This window comes from Macaca fascicularis, chromosome 8 (genome assembly GCF_037993035.2).
Source record: "Macaca fascicularis isolate 582-1 chromosome 8, T2T-MFA8v1.1".
Taxonomy (NCBI): domain Eukaryota; kingdom Metazoa; phylum Chordata; class Mammalia; order Primates; family Cercopithecidae; genus Macaca; species Macaca fascicularis.
The window spans coordinates 15,309,786-15,327,455 of NC_088382.1; the positions used below are offsets into that span (position 1 = coordinate 15,309,786).

The 17,670-nt window shown below is 49.5% G+C and overlaps 1 long non-coding RNA gene across 1 annotated transcript; it reads right to left on the reverse strand.

The window, feature by feature from the left end:
• Positions 1 to 313: 313 nt before the first annotated feature.
• On the reverse strand, positions 314 to 17,284 carry LOC135964661 (uncharacterized). Its single transcript, XR_010577182.2, has 4 exons — positions 17,125 to 17,284; positions 2,805 to 2,992; positions 1,874 to 2,065; positions 314 to 1,465 (listed from the first exon to the last, which is right to left on the reverse strand). It is a non-coding gene; the product is annotated as an uncharacterized lncRNA (long non-coding RNA).
• Positions 17,285 to 17,670: the final 386 nt, after the last annotated feature.

Here is a 17,670-nt window from a genome sequence, read left to right on the forward strand (position 1 = left end):
GGCCAGAGAAGACAGGAATAATCTGTTCAGGTACGTCGTGCATTGTAAGAACATGGTCTTGAATGTTTTCTTTAAATCAAGGATGTCCAATCTTTTGGCTTCCCTGTGCCACAACTGTCTTAGGCCACACACTAAATACACTAACACTAAGGACAGTTGATGAGCTAAAAAAAAAAAAAAAAATAGAGGACCTCAATGTTTTAAGAAAGTGTAGGGATTGTGTTGGGATGCATTCCAAGCCATCCTGAGCATGCGGACTGCAGGCTGTGGGTTAGACAAGCTTGGTTTAAAGCACTGACTGTATGTTACGTGGTTTAAATATCATCTCACTAGTATTTTTATTGACAGAGCATCTTGAAAAATAAGGAAAAGCTTACATGGACTTACAATCTCATCAAAATACAATGTTATAGTCTGAATCAATGATTTACATTAGAGTTGGGAGACCCTGTGTTGGAGGATTGTGGTGTCAGAATGATAATTTCTAGTAGCCTGAGGTGATGATGCATCTGGGAACTGTGTCCGCAGCACTAAGATGAACGTTTTGTATTCTAGTCATTCTCCTTCCCTAGCGTTCTGTTCCTCCCCGTCCCTGGCCTTCTGTTCCTTATTCCTCCCCCTTCCCTGGCGTGCCGTTCCTTCTTCCCTAGCGTGCAGTTCGGCACCACTCCCATGGACAGCACCGGTGTTCCTCACATTCTTGAGCACACCGTCCTTTGTGGGTCTCGGAAATATCCGTGCAGAGACCCTTTCTTCAAAATGTTGAGCCGGCCCCTCTCCACGTTCATGAACGCCTTCACAGGTAAGACCAGCATCCTGAACGGAAACCGCGTTTGCCTTCACAGGTAAGACCAGCATCCTGAACGGAAACCATGTTTGCGTTTGCCAGGCGCACCCACTGGAATTCAGTTAGTTTCTGAGAAGGGATGACAGGAGTGGGCAATTCATGTTCTAGAAAAAGTTTTACCTCTCTCTACTTGAAGGACGTCAGAAATTTCATTCTTCAGGAAAGCCACATGGTAGCGAGATTATAAAAACTAGCATTTGAAAAAAACGTACGTGAACTTTTCCCAGAAAGGTTCAGAACAATTTTCTCTTGGGGATATCACTACAATGCCAGGCCTCCAGGGTTACCACTAACATTGATGTTTGACTTTTAGTAAGACTGACGCTAGTGGATAGGGTGACGATGAACAGTGCACTCTGTGAAGGAGTGACATCGAAGAGCAAGTTAAATCCATGCTCTTACAGAATGAGGTCATCTTTGTAGACGTGTGAAAGTCTCTGGAGACACTTGAGAGAGTTTAGATGTTCGCTGAAGAAAGACCTGGTGCCCGTCCAGTGCAGATCCTGAGACGGGATGGGAAAGCCGGCACTCAAGGTGATGAGCTGGGACAGCTGCTGAGGTTGGGGGCCAGAGCATGGAGCCACTGCCCCATCTCAAGAATAGCTACAACTTACTGTCCTAGGACAAAGGGGAAATGAGGCTTGAGATTCAATAATTTTAGTAGAAATCTGTTAAATTTTACAATTTCACTTTTCCTTTGTACCCAGCTAGTGATTATACTCTGGATCCATTTTCCACACAAAATCCCAAGGACTATCAGAATCTCCTCTCAGTGTATTTGGATGCCACCTTTTCCCCAGGTTTACATGAGCTGGATTTCTGGTATGTCATGAGTGATTAACTAGTTGATACAGACTTTAGTATTTGAGTCACTGTCAGCTTATAATTATTTGTCCTCAGGCAGGAAGGATGGCGGCTGGAACATGAGAACTCCAGCGACCCCCAGATGCCGTTGGTCTTTAAAGGAGTCATCTTAGATGAAGGGAGGGTTTGTAAGTTTTCTTTTTTATGTTGTGTTCAGCTTACCTTACCCATGTACTGTACCATGATATAGACACATCTGAAAGATGGTTGATTTTTCTTCAATATTCTCATTATAGGTGACATGTTCTTGGATTAGCTGGGGTCAGTGCTGTGAGCAGAAGCCAGGGGGTAGCAGGGCCAGGCTGCTGTTCTTCCCAGCGTCTCAGACCATGTCTGACGACCCCCGCGTATGATCTGCAGTGAGACAAAAGCTATTTTCATACCACTATCAACACATTGTCTTTTTCACTCATTCTTGCCCAAGTACATTGTATACTTTCCAGAGGCTGCGTGGTGAGGTGTGTGACACACAGCAAGCTGGATACAGAGCAGATGAGGGAGTCCAGATTCACCTCTGAGCCAGACACTACAGAGATTTGCAAAAAAAGGCAACACAGCATCATTCTAAGTAGTTGGTTTTTTACTTTGTTATGAGAAGTATTTTTCAAACATATTTATATTAACATGTAATGATGGCTTACCTTAATGCATAAGTATTTTTTAATACTTTAATTTTTTAATCAACTTTAATTTAGAATATAGAAAAATTATATAAACACACACAGGTACCTACACAGGCAAAAAAAGCCTACATAATCAAAAGCTGTTTGGGTCTTCGTTAAAACCCATTTGTGCCTAGCGTTCCATTATTGGAATCCTAAGCTTGTGGGAGTTATTTATATCCTACAGCTCAAGGTCATGCCAAGGTCTGATTTTTTTTAAAAAAAATTGCAACCTCAGGCATAAATGGGTTAATTTTTCAGGGTGTAAAGGAGTCTTGAGACCATTTTGGATTAAGAGCTGCTGTCCTGGGCCCATGTCTTCATGTCCCCTTGTGACTTTGACAACCTGCCTGTGCTGGTGTCCCTGAGGCACACAGGTGGCCTGCTCTCTGATTTCTGTAGCCCCCCTCAGCTGGTGAACTATTTCTTACCTTTTCATTCTCAATTTGGTGGTCTTTTCTTCCAAGGAGTCTTCTTGAAACTCAAGTTGGGGTGACAGCTTCTCCCCACTTGCTTGGTGGCTGGTAGGCAGACCTGGTGATCCCTCCGATTTACAGCCCTCGGCTATGAGTTTGTTGCAACACACATCAAAAAGTCCATTGTTCTCAATCCTTGGATCCTGTGCATGGGTGATGAGTGATTGAATACAGTGTTAAACAATGCCTGCAGGGGTGGTTTTTTTTGTTTGTTTGTTTGTTTTGTTTTTTTTTTTTACCATTAGAACAGTTTTATTTGCAGAGTATTACAGGCATATGCACCAGAATGTGATCGATTGGCTATATTGTAAGTAATGTAGTGTGTGTGTATTATTTTATATGTACATATTCTTATTTATTTACTTCAGATTTCAAGACAGACAATGAGAGGATATTCTCCCAGCACCTTCAAAACAGACTTCTTCCCCACCACATGTACTCAGTGGTCTCTGGGGGTGACCCACTGTGCATCCCGGAGCTTACGTGGGAGCAGCTGAAGCAATTTCATGCCACTCACGATCACCCAAGCAATGCTAGGTAATATTTTGTTGGAAAAGTTTGATGGTGGATTGTGAAAAATTGACTTGTGTCCTTACATTTTCATGACATGGCTTCTCTCACATTTAGCGATGCTTAAGAAATATCTAACTATAGGTAAGATTCTTGGCCTAAGTTTGCCTATCTTACTTGGACATTGATTTTGGACATTTACAATGATAGCCTTCAGTGGGCTCAGCATGGTGGTTACAAACACGGTGTTTAGAGACCCCCAGAGGAGGGTCCTGGCCCCCAGCTTCTTGCTTCACTTCCAGCTTTGTTGCATGGAGAGTGGGGGTGCATGGATGGTGCCCACTCTGACCCAGGGTGTGTGAAGCTTCGAGCCTGTCCTTGGCACAGAGAAGTGCTCTTCCGATAGTGGACGCAGTCACAGAACCTTAATTACATCCTCACTTTCTGATACATCGCTTGTTTCTTATGTCACTAATATGAGTGCATTATCATAATAATATAGTTATATGTATTATATAAAACACTAATAATTTACATAGAAATGCTAATGTAAAAACATATTTGCAACATTATTTTATGTAAAAAGAATTATGAAAACTTTCAAGCATACAGAAAAGTAGACTAGGATAATGAGCCCCTAAACACTTATCACATAATAGATATCCTTTTCCTTGTGAAGTTTTTGGAAGTAAATTATGAATGTCATCATTTACCCCTAAATATTTGAATTTGTGACCCTAAAACATGAGGATTCTTTCTTACATGAGCTAATGCCATTTTCAGTTTTAATAGAATAAAGCATACTTTCTTAAAACTGCCTATTTCTTATACCATATTCAAATTTTCTAGTTGGCCTCAAAGTGTTTGTGGCACAGGGTCCCACAGATCACAGCTGCTCAGCCCGGGTCTCTCCCGGACACCCTCTCGGACGGCAGAGGAGTGTGCAGGCCGGGTTTCCTCCGGGCGCTCTCACTTTCCAGGTGGCCTGGCTGCTCCTGTGTGGTGTTGGGTGCCATGTTCCTGTGTTTCCTGAGAACTGGAACTTAGATCCAAAGACTTAGTTTGAGTCAGGCTGTGCCTTTTCAGGCAGAGTCCCTCGTGGGGAGTTCTGCATAGATGGCCACATCCTACCTTCGTGTGAGGCCTGCTTGCCTCCACTGGGGGTCTCACGCCAGCGGGGTGCATGCTGAGAGTCGGCCACTGTCTTGTGAAGATCTGCTTTCTCCCTTCAGCCACGGAGCAGCTGGTGCACTTGAGTTTCTGGTATCCTGTGATAATGAGTTCCTCATCAACCTATTAATGGTTTTCATATTCATTGAGGATTATTGCCTGAATCATTTATTACAGTTTGTGAAGTTTTCAAATTCTGTAATTCTTCATTCGTTTGCTGGACTTCTTCAAAGAAGAGCTCCACATCAGCTGGGGCTGTCGGGTTATCTTGAAATATGGTCCTGTGGAAAAGGCAGGGGCGGCTGGCTGCTCTCCCTGGGAAGTCCAGTTTGAGGAGGAGTTAGGGTGGTGCGGGAGCTACCTCTAATGATGACAGAAGAGGCTGTCTTTTTTTTTTTTTTTTTTTTAAGACAGGGTCTGGTTCTGTCCCCCAGGCTGGAGTACAGTGGCATGGTCTTAGCTTACTGCAGCCTCAGCCTCCTGGGCCACCTCAGCCTCCTGAGTAGCTGGGACTACAGGTGTGCACTACCATGCCCAGCTAGTGCTTATATTTTTTTGTAGAGACAGAGTCTCGCCGTGGTGCCCAGGCTGGTCTCAATCTCCTGAGTTCAAACAATCTGCCCAGCTTGACCTCCCAAAGTGCTAGGATTACAGGTGTAAGCCACTGCGCCCAACATGGGGAAGAGAGTTCTTTCTTTTCTTCTTTTTTCCCCCCGTCTTATTTGGTTTGTTTTTTAGTACCCCTGTGACGTCACAGAAATATTTCTGTACATGTACATATTTGAGACTATGTGATCAGATGGAATTTATTTTTATGCCCACATTTGCCCCAGCTGTTGGCCCATTTTGGTCTCACTTCTTTGGTTTCTAGGCCCCCACCCTCACCTCCCTAAAGCATGCACAGCCAGGGCCCCCCTGCTCCAGAGGCTCAACTGTCTGTTTCCCAGGGAGCTCTGATTTCTGTGGCTAGTGGGGAAGGGCCTTTGGAGAGTAGCATGTGGACACTAGGGGTGGTGATTGTTCCTGGATTCTCTCAACCCCGAGAGTGTAAAGTTTGTTTCTAAATTCTAGAATGAGACATTTCTGAAGGTTCTTTAAGATACTAGTTCCCCAAACCTTAACCATAGCTCAGGCAACATAATAAAGAAAAAGATAAATTCTGTCATTGTAACCTTTTTCCTCTGATTGAATAAATGTATTATCTTTATTAACATGTATAACCTTGAACTTGTTGCCAAAAGTTGAGTTTTGTGAAATTGTCAGTTGGATTACTCTATTACTGTACTAGGGTTATAAAGTATTTTAACAAATACCTCATTTGGTTTTTGTCACATCTCTAGATAAAGTTTAAAATGAAAGATCAATGTTTGGCTAAGTGGGGTGGCTCATGCTTGCAAATCCAAGCACTTTGGGAGGCCAAGATGGGAGGATTGCTTGAGGCCAGGAGTTTGAGACCAGCATGGGTAACAGTGAGAACCCATCTGTAAAACTTAAAAATTAGCCCACCGGGCATGGTAGCTCATGCCTGTAATTCCAGCACTTTGGGAGGCTGAGGTGGGGAGATCACCTGAGGTCAGGAGTTCAAGACCAGCCTAATCAACATGGTGAAACTCTATCTCTACTAAAAATACAAAAATTAGCCAGGCATGGTGGCAGGCACCTGCAGTCCCAGCTACTCAGGAGGCTGAGGCAGGAGAATGGCATAAACACGGGAGGAGGGGCTTGCAGTGAGTGGAGATTGTGCAACCGGCACTCCAGCCTGGGTGACAGAGCAAGACACTGTCTCAAAAAAAAAAAAAAAAAAGCTGGACATGATACACAAGGTGACCCCAGGAGACTCGTGTGCAGAGTAAAAATGAACCCCAGCACTAAACTCAGTCCCTGAAATCCCTGCAGGATTCTCCCCACCCCCCACCCCTGGGTCCACCTGCACCCTCCCAGAAAGAACAGTGACATCACCCCACAGCAGGAGATCACCAGCGGTGGCCGCCGCACCCCGGGTGGCTGGGCCACTCCCAAGGTTTCACAGGTGGAGAGGGAACCTGGGAACGTGCATTTCTATCCATTTCCAGGGGACAGGGCACCACACTTAAAAATACACAACACTAGGTCCTGAAAGGACTTCTATTCACTTGCACATTGGTGGGATTGAGCCCTACATTGCGAAGGGCTTTTCTTCACGTGTCGTCCTTGAGCTCAGGGGCTGGCAGCACTTGGTGGGACCTAGTAGGGCATCCCTTGCTGACTGCACACCCACAGCCAGAGCCCTCACCGGGATGATTCTCACAGGAAAACCGCAGAGCTCCTGACACCTCGCTGGAGGGATGAGAAAGCTGAGGCTCTGAGGGGGATAAACTGATTACTGGAAGGTAACGACCTTAGTGAAGTGGTGAAGCTGCAGTGTAAACCCTAGTCTTATTTCATTTTAACTTTCAAGACTGCCTGATTTCCTCTATTACAATGCCTGTGCCTTAGAGTCACCAATGGGAACTCGAAGGAAAATAATGCCTGCTGAAGCCAGATGATCACTTAATTGCCTGGGGGTGGAGCCTGTGTGGTTCTAAGCCCTCCCTCTGAACTTCTGAATGGTGAGGACTGCAAATCAGCTGCCTCCTGCTGGGCCCTGCAGGGTGAAACCTGAGGAAGCCCCAGGAACATTCAGTGAGGGGTTAGGAGGGAGGAGAACATGGGTGGATGAAGAGCAAGAAGGAAATGCACCAGCATTTACTGGCAGGCTCTGTCACCCACAGGACAGGGACAAAGACCTGCAGTGTGGGCTTTCACAGCCTGGTAATGAGTGCTTTCAGCCTCACAGGTAAACGTCACCTGTTTCACCATCTCCTTAGGGCTCTCTAGGGCCCCAGCACACAGCTATTTGGGACAAAGGGCAGTTTCAGTGTCTTTCACTCCACACTCAAGCTACAGATTGTCCTTATATCTCAGGTATCCTGGGGATAATCCATCTCATTTCGTTTGGTTTTGGGAGCCCAACCCAAGAACCAAATAACTTTCCTAAGGATTTCCAGGAGAAAACATCTTCCCACCAAAGAAGAACATTACCATTTGGAAAAACACCTCTTCGTCATTTGCAAAAACCCCAATTTTCAGGGAAGTGATAATCTTGTCATGAGAACCAAAGATAAAGTTGGAGATAACGAGGGAGTGGTTACATAGGAAATACGTGGTCATTACTCTGACCAGTTATTAAATCACTTTCTTCACATGACACACTTTTTAACACCTTCTTACTAAACCACAGTGCGGGTAAGACAGTCACAAGACCGCTTCTTCCTTGAGTCAGAGTCATCCCCGGCCCACACCAGCGCCTAGCAAGAAAGACTGAGGTCACCCTTATTTCCTGGCTACTTGGAGGAGCTGGATTTCCCAGTTTACAAATCTCAGTTTCCTGGGATTCTGCTCTGATAAAATCTAAACTGTATTTAAAAAAAAAAAAAAAAAAAGTAAGGAATAGGCTGGCCGTGATGGCTCATGCCTGTAATCCCAGGGCTTTGGGAGGCCAAGGCAGGCAGATCACGAGGTCAGGAGATTGAGACCATCCTAGCTAACAGGGTGAAACCCGTCTCTACTAAAAATACAAAGAAAATTGAGCCGGGCGTGGTGGCGTGTGCCTGTAGTCCCAGCTACTTGGGAGGCTTAGGCAACAGAATCGCTTGAACCCAGGAGGCGGAGGTTACAGTGAGCCGAGATTCTGCCACAGCACTCCAGCCTGGGTAACAGAGCGAGATTCCGTCCCCCCCCCAAAAAAAAAAAAAAAAAAAAAAAAAAAAAAAAAAAAAAAAAAAAGTAAAAATAAATGAAATCTAATGAAATAATCTCGGTCTATCCTTTTACCTCCTCCGTTGTCTGAAGAAATAAAGCTCCCTGCCTCGCCCTCTCTCACGGCACGGAACTACTTTTCCTGAATTTTCCCACACTGCTGATTGCTCACTTGTTAATTTCGATGCATAAATTCTTTTTGAGAAATAAAGTCAGTTTGCCGACTGCTGCCACTGGTTTGTCAGAAAATGAGCTTACACTGCGCTGATCTCACTCCTGCTGCCAAAGTTCCTTCTAGGGGTCTCTCCTTTGACAATGTAGGGATTATGTAGGCATGGGGAGGTGGGATACCAAGGGGCGATTCTGTCAACGTGCTGTTCCCCCCTCCCCACCCCCGCCGGGTCAAAGTCATCGAGCCGGGGGCCTCTCTGACTATCTGGACTGTGCAGACCACCGTGTCTTCCGGTAGGGTCAGGGGAGGGCTTGAGATAAATCTGTAGGGCCCTTCACTCAACCACCGGCCCACTGTCCACCTCAGGTGCCCCAAGTGCCATCGCTGCCGGGTGCTATGTGGATGCATCCGTGACAAAATGGTTCTGGCGGAGCTTGTTCTGATCAGGAGAGACCCGAAAGCAAGAAACACAGTGAACAAATGCATGATGCCTATGGGTGGATGGCCGTAAGCACTGAGGAGAAAAATAACAAGTGGGGTGGGAGGTGTTAAGAGGGTGGGGAGGAGGAAGGGCTGCCATTGACAATCGGAGAGCCCTCTGCGTGGCTGGTACGGTGTCGGCCCTCCCTTGCACATCCCTCAGGGCCTTCGCAGAAACACCCACACGGGGACCTTCTACATACAGGCAGGACACGCCACCCATCGCCGTGACCACACTGTCCCTCAGAGGAGTCGCTGGCCAAGTGCATCCTGTCCACATGGAGATGTACTTTAAGATTCTTTACACAATGGATTTCAAAGACTTAGTATGGAAAACTGTAAAATATTAATAATCAACACAATAACTGATTATTATCAAAATAGTTGGCTGAATATAAAAGTGTTTTTTTTTTAACTTTTTTTTTTTTTTTTTTTTTTTTAAGATAGGGTCTCTCTCTGTTACCCAGGCTGGAGTGAACCTGTGCAGTCACAGCTCATTGCAGCCTCCAACTCCTGGGCTCAGGCAATCCTCCCACCTCAATCTCCCACGGGGCTGGGACTGTAGGTGTGCACCGCCACATCCGAATAATTGTTTTGTATTTTCTGTAGAGATTGAGTCTCTCCATGTTGCCCAGGCTGGCCTCAAACTCCTGGGCTCAAGTGATCCACCTGCCTTGGGCTCCCGAAGTGCTGGGATTACAGGCATGAGTCATGGCACCCAGTGTCCCCCTGTCCCGGCCCGCCTTTCTTTAATGTGGCAAGTAGATCATTTAAAATTGCATATATAACACAAGCCACCCACGCAGGCCCCAATCCTGGGAGATGATCCCGTTGGAGAAACCTCCAAGAAGCGGATCTGCTTGGATTTGCAAACAGCCCCCCTGGCCCCAGGGGGATCTGCTGTGCAGAGCTGCTCTGGAATCGGCTCTTCAATACCGCCCTTGAGTGTACTGTGCACCTCCTGACTTTCAACCAGCACAAAGCTCCTTATTAAACGCTGACAAAAATTCCTTCCATTCCAGGTGCCATAATGGATTCATTAATCTCCTATTGATAGTTTTTTGCTGGTTTTCCCAGTTCCTGCTATTCTAAGCACTGCTGTGAAGACTCTCCTTTTACCCCACCTGCCTTTGTCTGCCGCAGCTCACACGCTCTGCCTTCCAGCGGTAATAGCTGAGTGCCCATTTACCCGCCGCCCCAACACACTCAAGTCCCTGGGTCTCCTCGGCAGGGTGTGTCTGTGGGCACAGGGCTGCCCTGCCACATGCCCCACACCATAAGCTTCCATCTGTGGCCGCTTCTTGTGAGACCCTAAACTCATGACCTCCCGTCCTGTCCTCCCCTCTCCACAGAACCACCCTTATCGGAGACAGTCAGTCTGCTTCCCAGTCAGTCGGCTTCACTCCACCTGCTTCCCAGTTCCCCTAAGGCAAATCCAAGGTCCTCCTCTGGGCCACCCTCCTCTACTGACTCCTCCCTCACCGTGGGGTCAGGTCAAAGGGCCCCAACTAGAGGCTCCCTGGGCCCTTTCATAAGACAGGAACTTTTCTTCTCAGGTCCAGCTACAGGCACATTGTACCCGCCTCACCGCAGGAGTGAGAGCTCCAGGGGCGGAAAGGGCTTGGATCTTTTGCCTAAAGCCTGCCCTGACTCACCGAAGGCAGTCCGTTAATCTTCGAAATGATTACAGAAACACAGAAATAAGCCTGGGTGTGGTGGCTCAAGCCTGTAATCCCAGCATTTTGGGAGGCCAAGGCAGGTGGATCACTTGAGGTCAGGAGTTCGAGACCAGCCTGACCAACAAGGTGAAACCCCATCTCTACTAAAGATACACACACACACACACACACAGAAAAAACCCAGGTGGGCATGGTGGTGCAAGTCTGTAATCCCAGCTACTTGGGAGGCTGGGACAGGAAAATCGCTTGAACCCGGGAGGTAGAGGTTGCAGTGAGCCCAGATCAAGACACTGCACTCCAGCTGGGCAACAGAGGGAGACTCCATCTCAAAAAACCCCCCACACACGGAAACAAAATCTTAATTGTAGTAAGACACAGCTGAAAAGATATGAAGGAATGACTCCCCGAGGCTACTGCATGCCAACCTTTCAATCATTTTCCATTCAGAAAACTTCAGATCAGATCATTTACATAGTTGAGACAAGGGGTCCTATATTAACAAATCTTCTCCATCAAAATCCTGGTCAAAGTCAGAAAACAATCCCAAAGGACTCTTGGGAGCATCTCACGTTGGAGAAACCTGGAGAAGTGGAGAAGCTGATCTGCACGATTTGCAAACCGCCACACTGGCCCCAGGGGGACCCGCAGCACCGGTGCCCTCCCCCTCCCCATGAGAGTCGGAGCCTCACTCAGACCCACACAGTCAGGATCTGCACCTCCGAAGGCTCCCCCAGGCGACTCTGGGCACATGGAAGCTGGGAAGACAGCAAATGGGCCCTGGGGTCGGGGGGGGCCCAGCACAGTCCAGCCTTTTCTCTTTTGCCTCCTGAAGACTTTCACTGTAGACGTGTGTTAGGGAAGAGGGGAGTGAAGAAAGAGACAGGGAGAGAAGACAGAGACCTAGTGATGCCTCCATTCTGCAGAGGAAAACAGGGAGACCCTATCTCAGCACTCGAGACAGCAGGGCCAGGGCGGGACTTATGAGTAAGTCTCTGCCTCTCAGTGCTCTGGTCTGCCATGTGTCTGGCTGCCTCTTCCATCCTGACAAGCACAATGACTGCAATTCCAAACAAAGCACTGGGAGTTGGGGGTGAAGATGGAGAGAACCGAGGAGTGGGGAGGGAAACAGCAGCCTCTGGGCAGCTACTCTCTAATAAACACAAACACAACACCAGAAAGGGCTTGTAGAAAAGAAACACAAAACGCAACCCAACTACTGACACATGGCCCTCTTTTCCATATTCACCCGCACGTTCTTAGCAGAAAGGCAACTGTGAACTTGCAATCTGGTATCCTGAGGTTTGCCCTGACCACGTTGTTACCGTATCTTCATCTTTCTAATTTTAATTGTTTCTGACGGTCCATCAGATTGGTAGAGCTTGACAAAGATGACAAAATGTCTAGCTTCGAAGGGTCCTCCGAGTATGGCACACAAAGCGGTCTGCATTCATAGAAAATGGTGCCATCACACAAATCTCCCACTGTGCCACGGGGTGACACTATCACTCATCATCTGCCTCCCAGACCCAGTAATTTCTGCAAAATCAATTACTGCACTTTACACTGAAAAGATCCCATCAAAGAATGTGTGTGCACAGGATGGTGAGGGGCGCCGGAGCTGTGTGAGGCGAAATGGCACTGTTCTCAGTTTCCCCTTCCATCCTACTGGGCTCCGAAGCATTGCTTCAGAGATTTTCCATTTTATCTTAAAATGAAATAATATGAACTCTACTGGGGGAAGAAAAGCAGCCCATCATATTGGTACTAAGCCTTCAGATCATTTTTGCCATCTTGACTCCTATCGCTATAAAAAGTCATTTTCTGTTGCCCTCACAAAACCACCCAAGGAATATTGCTTCAGACACCAAAGGTGCCCACGTGGGGCTCAAGCCTGGTGTCCAATAAATAAGTGTGTCATTGACCTAATGCATGTCCAGTCAATTGAAACCACACTTCTGACTTCGGTTCTAAGGTACTAATCTTGAAGTCTTAACAGTTTATACATATTGACCTGAGGATGTTGGGTATTTTGATTAGAGAGGGTTGAATTCCTCTAAAGGACTTCACGAATGAAGAAGACAGCTAGAACCCCTGGTTTCCTGCTCCTCAGTGGAGATTCCAGGCGGGAGGCAGGCAGCAAACACTTGCGTTCCTGTCAAGCGCCAGGCGTGGTGCTGGGCACGGGAAAGTCACCAGCGAAGACACAGCTACACGCAGCCCTGAACATCCCTGCTGCAGCCACAGGGCCTGGCCACACCACGGAGCTCTGTGAACTCAGGGAAGCTGGAACACCTCGGGCATCCCTTACTCATGCGTAAAGTGGGGATAAGTCAGTGACCAGCATCACTGAGGGCCTGCCACATAACAGAGAGTCACTAAACGCTAGCTATTCTCACTAGGATTGGAAAGGTTGATACTTACTCCATTTACATGAACTTTCTATAAATACTGTATTGATGTTCACGTCACCACAGGCAAAAAGGACGCCGCTTTCGCATCCAGCCCACCCTAAGGATGCACCTGGACTTCCCACTACACTCAGCTCCACCAGGCACCAGGCCCTGCAGAAGCCACAACCTGTGACGAAGACAATGAGTCACTCTTGGTGTGTGGCACAGCGTGACGTGGCGGTGGGCACTTAGTCATGGTCAGTCCGTGATCCAGAGCTGCGGAGCTTATTTTAGGGTGAGCGAAAATCAATTTAAGTTTCCAGACATGTCTTGGGACAAAAGAAGATACCCAAAGAAGCAGGGGAAAAAAAAAAAAAAAAAACCCGCAGCCTGAGACACAAGATACCCAAAGAAGTAGGGGGGAAAAAAAAAAAAAACTAGCCTGAGAAATACTTTCTTCATTCAAGGCCTGGGTAGTCAGGAATATAGGAAAGAGATTTTCAATTTTATCTTATAATTAAATAATATGAACTCTACTGGGGGAAGAAAAGCAGCCCATGGCGTTGGTATTAACCCTTAATATGATTTTTGCCACCTTGACTCCCATCGCTGTAAAAAGTTACTTTCCGTTCCCCTCACAAAAACACCCAAAGAATATCTGTGTAATTTTGAGCTAGTTGGTTTTGCTCACTTTTGAGCATTAACTAGATTAAGGAGCTTCACCAAGAAACACCCCTGAAAAGCATGGTGGAGGCATGACATGATGGCTCATGTCTGTAATCCCAGCTCTTTGGGAGGCCAAAGCAGGAGGCTCACTAGAGGAGGCCAGGAGTTCAAGGCCAGTCTCAGCAGCATAGTGAGATCCTGTCTCTACATAAATAATAATAATAATATTAATAATAACAATTAGCTCGTCATGATGGTGCATTCCTGTCTTCCCTGCTACTCAGAAGGCTGAGGCAGGAGGATCACTTGAGCCCAGGAGTTTGAGGCTGCAGTGAGCTATGATGGCACGACTACACTCCAGCCTGGGTGACACAGCCAGACATAAGTACTCTTCATGGTCTAACCGACAGTACAATATTTGGAATTAGGATCTGTTTTGCTCCTACCACAATCACGTACGCACCTCATGCCCTTACCTAAGTTATTTTTCTTTGTGAGTCTTTCTCCCCACTTCCAAAATGAGGGCATGCCTCTCTTGGGATCATGTATCTAGGCTTGGAGATAAGAATTGTAAAGTTCCTAGTATACAAAATATTTTCAACAAATGGTAGCTACGGTCATTTTAATATATGGAATTTTACCATAATTTCACATCTGACAGATAATTCCCCTGAAGTTAATACTTGAATGGGAATGTGTTCTCTGATCTCTAGCTACAGGCAATAGTCTTCTACGTCAGGGAAAATCAAGTACTAATATAGAATCAGAATAAAATGGCAAAAAGAATGGGGGCACAACAGAGAAATTCTCGAGGAATAACCTACTTACTGTAAGAATTTGTAAATCTGTGGCAGCTAAGACCAGGCCCTCTGAGCACATCTGGAGGTGAACTTCCTTAAAAGAAATGCGTCCAAATGCTCCAACAGGTTCAAGATCATATCTTGGAAGGGTAAAGCTCTTTAGAGTTTACAAAAAATTGTGACTTCGGCTCTGCCAAGGAAAGAATGCCCAGGCGACCTGCCGTAGCGGGCTTCCCCAGGGACAGCCCAGGTGTGACCCATGTGTGCTCGAGGCCACCGTATTTGATGCCACCTGCAGAGCTGAGGGCAGCTGTCTCCCATTAAGCCGAGGCTGTACCAATCAAGCCACGTTCCCACATAATATTGGTTTCCAAAATACCTTTTTCCCCAGAAGAGAAGAGGCGTTGACTTACAAACCTTCAATATGTGTAACTCCTCCCAGGTGGCAAAACCAGGGTAACAGAGAACACCGCGATTCTGCCACTGTATCCTAATCTCACGTGCCTGTACGCGAACTCCCAAGCATTTTAGCAAGCTTTTGGACATGGAGCTCAAAAGAATGACCCATAAATATTTTCCAATACATACAGCATCTTAATGTGTTTTTCTTTCTTTCTTTTTTTTTTTATTTTTTGTAGACACAGAGTCTCACTATGTTGTCCAGGCTGCTCTGGAACTCCTGGGCTCAAGCGATCCTCCTGCCTCGGCCTCCAAATGCACTGGAATGACAAGCATGAGCCACCGTGCAGGAAGCACAGCACCTAAATTCCAAAATAACCTTGAACCCCTGACCTTCCACCCGCCCTGGTGACTTCCAGAGATCGTTTCCTCTTCCCGTGCCAAAGGTTTCTCGTCTTTCGCGGCCCCGGTAAAGTCACTCAAGATGTTCCCTCTGCTTCTGAAGGCCTTTGACTGAGAAGCCACTCTGGGTCCTATCCCGACCCCAGGCGGTTCCATTCGTACTCGCACATCTCCGGGCTGGTTTAAGTCACGCTGGCCAGGCTATTTCCACTTCACTCTGGTAATTTCTCCAATCCCAGCGTCTGCTGCATCACCTTTATTTCTCTGAGAATCCAACCCTACAGGAGGAATGCTGATGCTGGAGGGGGGGGTCCTTTTACTAAAACGCTAACGCCAGAGCACTTCCCAGGGGCGCTGGGGGTCGGGCTGCGGGGCGGGGTCTGGCGCTGCCACCGGGGTCTCCCGCGGGGGGCGCTGGGCCTGGGGAGGTTGCGCTGCGGGCTCGCGGAGCGCGCGGCATACGGATGTCCGGGCCTGGGCACAAGGAGACGACGGACCTGGCATCACGTAGGCGCTCGCGGCGGGCGGGGCGGCGCCCACAGCGCCCCAACCTACAGCACCCGCGCCCGCCCCGCGCACTCAAGGGCGAAGGGAAGGTCACCGGGGCCGTGGGCGGGGGGCTCATCCCCCCTCCATCCTTGTGCAGTGCGCGGTCCCGAAACGGCAGGAAATCCGCCATCCGGGCCTTTCCACGCATCTGCGGCAGGAGGAACCGGGAAAATAAAAATCAAAACCCAGCTCGGGGCGCGTCGCGTCTCCAGCCCTCGCGATCGCTAAGGCTCCCAGGTAGCGTTCGCCTGGGAAGCGCAGATCTACCCGCCAGGGGCTGCAAGGATCGGGGCGCTCCACCGTCCAGGCACAGGCGCCCCCACGTGCACCCGGGGCCTGGGGCGCGCAGTCTCCACCACCTCCGGCCGGTCAATGGTAAATGTCCTCCCGGCGCGCCCGCGTCGTGGGCCCAGACTCTGGCCCCTCCTGGAGAGCCGCCTCTACATTGCAGGGCAGGGGAAGCCCAGAGCCCGCGCCGTGGCGCCGCTGACGTCCCGGAGTCCCCGCTTCCTGGTCCTTCCCGTCCGCGGAGGCTGGCGGGGAGAGCCTGGGACCCATTTTAGTTTTGGGTTTTGTCACGAGCCGAAAAGCGACAGCACATGCGAGCGCAGGAAACCCTTTTTTAAACTCTTCCAGCGGAAAAGCGACGGGCTGCCGGACCGCCTCGGAGTCGCCAGGCGGAAACCCAGAGCACCCCCGCCGCCAACCGGGACCCCACCCACGCCGCGCAGGGCATGAGGCGACAGAAGGCGCGCGGGGACCTGGCCGTTTCTTCCTCGACATGCTGGGAGGTGACGTGGGGAGGAGTTAGGGGGCGGGGGCTACTTAGGAAGTGATCGCGCTGTACCCACGCTTCGGAAGGGAAGCCCGGCCCCTTCCTACAGCTCTGAGGGAGAACGACCCCCGAGGGCGCTCCAGGCGACCCCCTCTGCCAGGCTCAATTTAAAACATAAACTGGAGGGGGTGGAAAGCTCACTGTCTTCCGGATGGAGGTTCCTACTGCCGTGTCCCTTCCTCCTCCGCCCCACTCGGCAAGGACCCCGGGGCTGCCTTGCCGGCTCAGGCCGCCCCGCAGGGACCCCTGCCGCTCCGGGTCACGGCCTTCACCTCAGTTCTCCCCATCGCTTCCCCGCTCGTCTCCCCGGTTCTTCCCATCGCTTCCCCACCTTTCCTCGGGTCCTCCCATCGCTTCCCCCCTTCTGCCCCCTTGCCACATCCACTTCGCCCTGTTCTCCCCTTCTCCGTCCGTCCCTCCCTCGCCGCCGGTAGGGGCGCGCGCACCTTGAACATCCCCGCCGCTGGTCAGCATGCCAATGGCCTTGCGGGCCCCGGAGAGGTGCTTCAGAAACTTCCGCAAGGAGCCCTTCGGGGCCCGGGAGTCGTCCGCGTCCATGGCGAGAAGGCCGAGGGCAGCCGCTAGTCCGGCTGCGCAGCAGGCAGTGGGGACCCTGCCCGCGCGCGCCCTACTCGGAACGCCGCCAGGCCCGCGCCCCTGATCGGCCCCAGCGCCAATGGGCTGGGCCCGAGCGCACTGGAGGGGCTGCGGTGGCGGGGGAGCGGCTAGGGGCAGGGGCACGGCTAGGGGCAGGGGTAGGGGCAGGGGCTGGCGGGGGGACACGTGTGGGCAGGAGGACCTACGCGGGGGTCGTCGTAGGTGGGGGTCGCGCTAGCGGTGGGGAAGGCCGCAGAGGCGGGGGTAGAGCCACAGGTGGGCGAGGTCCCTGCGGGTGGGGCCGCGTTGCTGGTGCGCGAGCCTCGCGGGTGGGTTGGAGGACTCTGGTTGGGGGCTTTAGAGATGCCCCGAGCACCACAAGTGGGGACAGGGGC